At 43.8% G+C, this 3,454-nt stretch overlaps 1 protein-coding gene across 1 annotated transcript in view; it reads left to right on the top strand.

The window, feature by feature from the left end:
* The window catches only part of CUNH16orf71 (chromosome unknown C16orf71 homolog), a 27,098-nt gene that overhangs the window by 4,621 nt on the left and 19,023 nt on the right, over nucleotides 1–3,454 (top strand). The window lies entirely within an intron of this gene.

Below are 3,454 nucleotides of genomic sequence, written 5' to 3' on the forward strand. Positions count from 1 at the left end.
CCACAATGCCTGGCTATTTTTTGGTTGCAGCCGTCATTGTTGTTTGGTGGGCCCAGGCTGGATTCAAACCTGCCACCTTAAGTGTACGTGGCTGGCGCCTTAGCCACTTGAGCCACAGGCGCCGAGCCTCTGCCCTTACTCTTAAAACCCCTGCCCTGTTTTTTACCATGGCACCCTGGTGGCTCTGGCCATGGTCACAACTGTTTGTCCCTTAATCCAGCTGGGTTCCTGGCTGCTGGCTCATCACTGGTACCCTGGGCACCTGGTAAACAAAAGCTCCCTGAACATTTGTTAAATTACTGAAGGCTATAGTGGGAAGCCAGAGGGAAGAAGGGGCTCCCTAAATGGCTGGGCAAATGCTGAGCTGGCACCTGGAGGGAGGAGAAGAGTGGGAACGTGAGAAACAGAAAGGAAATAGCACTCTTATACTCTCACGGTTAGGATTGTAGTTGGAGTAGTAACCAAAGTCATAGTGAATTTTCCATTTCTTGTCTCCCCCTTTCCCAGGTAAGACCAAGAACTCTACCTAAAGTTAATGGCTTAATGCTTAAAATTAATTGCTGCCTTTGTAAATAGAATCTATTGTTAGCTTTCATCACCTGGCAGGCCCCAACTGGTTAGACCAGTTCAGCTTTTCTTGATGTGGTTGTGGTTAAATGTTGTATTTCCAATGAAAACATGTGGAGGCTGTAACACACTTCCAGAGCGCTTGCATCTGTCAGCGCTCCCCATTCCAGATCACTGTTAGCCAGTGAATGGGGTACGGCAGTCCAGAGCCAGATCATCTTACGGAGCGAGGATGAGGGGTACTACCAGTCCAGCAGTACCTAGAAGTAGGTCTGAAATTGAACAGGAGGAATCTCAGGGCAGCTTAGTTCAGGTGGAACAATTCCCAAGTAACTATTTTGTGTTTTCATTTCTACAATTTCTCTGGCAACTTTTCTGGATGATTTGTTTTTGTCGTTGTTTCCTGGGATGGGAAAATGTCAGTGATTGAGGCCACTAATCTGCAGAGTCAAAGGGCCTGGATTTCATCTTGTCCACCACCAGATAGACATGTGGCATTATACAACACACCCAGCAAGCCTGAACCTCAGTCCCCAGGTCTGTAAAGGAGCCACAGTCAGGGGTTGTTAAGTGATTGGCTATCCATGCTGTCCAGGTACAAGGGAATAATAAGCAGCAGTTGTTATTATCCAGGGGCCAAGAGAAAACTTACCTTCATCCTCTGAAGGTTTGTAACAAAAGAAGTGAACAAAAATCTATAACAAAAGGTTGAAAATCTGTAACAAAATGCAGATTATTAGGAGAAAAGACATACAAAATGTATTAATATGCACACATGTACACAAGAGTCACACAATATAGGAACTCCAGATATTGGTATTTACTCTCTTCAAAGAGGAAGGATTGATAAACCCAGAGGTAGGAGACCAACTTTTAGGGAAGGTGAGAGGCAGGGCTATACAGGCTCAAAAGTTGTCTCATGCCTCAGAGATAGTTCCCAGGTAATCTCCTGATGGCTGCTCTGGAGTACAGATGACAAGTCTGTCTGGGCCAGGCAACTCCTAGTCTTTTTTCCTCTCTGGTGGTTGATCTTTCTGGTTATTTGTTGAGATCCCTAGGTAGAATATGTGAGAAAATTGAATTTCTATTGGAAAGGAACTTTCTTGGTCAGATAAGAAAATGAGTCCCTCACTGCACTTGATGGGGAGAATAAGATAAGACTAGAGGGATGCTTGATGCTCCTCTAAGGCCTCAAAATACCAGAATTGCGGGTATCAGCTTCTGAATCCCAACATTGTCATTATATATGATTTAAAGATTGCACCACTGTTGTAACAATACATCCCACTCTACCTTTGTATTTAAATTGCAGGGTGCCTAAATGAGGGTGTCTCTAGCCAAGCCCTTTTTAACATGTTCCAGCTGTCTTATATCCATGTCCATGGTTGTGTAGATTCTCTTATCAGGCCATGCCTGAGGGCCAAGTGCATTTCTAAAATAGATCATGGATCATGTTAGCCAGGTGCAGTGGCACATGCCTTAGTTCCAGCTACTCAGGAGGTTAAGGCAGAAGGATTGCTTAAGGCCCAGGAGTTTGAGGCAGCAGTGAGCTATGATCAGGTCAGTGTATTCCAGCCTGGGCAACAGAGTAAGACCCAACTCTAAAAAATAAATAAATTGGCTGAGTGTGGTGGCTTACACGTGTAATCTCAGCCCTTTGAGAGATTGAGGTGGGAGGATTGCTTGAGCCCAAGAGTTCAAGGCTACAATGATTATAAGGCCACTGTAATCCAGTCTGGAGAACAGAACGAGGCCCTGTCTCTAAAAAATAAATCAATAAATATGAAGGAAAAAAGAGCATGCCTATTAGTTCTATCCTACACTGCCTCTGTAATTGCTTCAGGTAAGCTAAGAGTTTCAGAACTGATCACAGCTTGCTTGCTTCTACACTACAGCATATAAATACAGGTACCTACAATCCAGAGGCAGGACACCCCCAAGCCCACACCCCTTGTAATACCTTGGAATTCTAAAGCAGTTGGTGAAACAAAATTGAATTCCCTAAGCTGAAAAAAAACTATTTATTTTTATTTTTATTTTTATTTTGAGACAGAGTCTCACTAAGTCACCCTTGGTAGAGCGCCGTGGCATCACATTTCACAGCAACCTCAAACTCTTCAGCTTAAGAGATTCTCTTGCCTCAGCCTCCCAAGTAGCTGGGACTACAGATGCCCACCACAACACCCAGTTATTTTTTTGTTGTTGTTGTCACTGTTGGGTAGGCCTAGCTGGGTTCCAACTCACCAGCCCCAGTGCATGTGGCCAGTGCCCTAACCACTGAGCTACGGGTGCTGAGCCGAGAAAAAAATTTGTATGCTGATGTTTGTAGCAGCACTATTCATAATGCCAAGAAGTAGAAACAACTCAGCTGTCCCTCAACTGACAAATGGATAAACAAACATGTCTGCCCACACAATGGGATATTATTCAGCCTTCAAAAGAACAAAGCACAACATTGGATAAATCTAGAAAACATGCTGAGCAAAAAGAAGCCAGTCACAAAAGGACAAATATATGACTCCATCTATGTGAAATACCTAGAATAGGCAAATCTGAAGACAGCAAGCAGGTTGGAGGTTATCAGGGATTGGGGGAGGAGGAATGAAGAGTGACTACTGATGAGTACAGAGTTTCTACTGGGGCAGTAAAAAAGTTTTGGAAATAGCTAGTGGTGATGGTTGCACAACACTATGAATGAATGTTATGAATGCCACAGAACTGTATATTTTTTTAGAGGCAGGGTCTCCGTCATTCAAGCTGCAGTATAGTTGTGTCATAGCTCACTAAAAGCTTGAACTCCTAAGCTCAAGAGACCCTCCCACCTTAGCTTCCCAAGTAGCTAGAACTACAGGTGCATCTCACCATGCCTAATTCTTTTTTTTTTTTT

The sequence above is a fragment of the Otolemur garnettii genome, unplaced genomic scaffold (genome assembly GCF_000181295.1).
Source record: "Otolemur garnettii isolate 467f Iridium unplaced genomic scaffold, OtoGar3 scaffold00044, whole genome shotgun sequence".
Taxonomy (NCBI): Eukaryota; Metazoa; Chordata; class Mammalia; order Primates; family Galagidae; genus Otolemur; species Otolemur garnettii.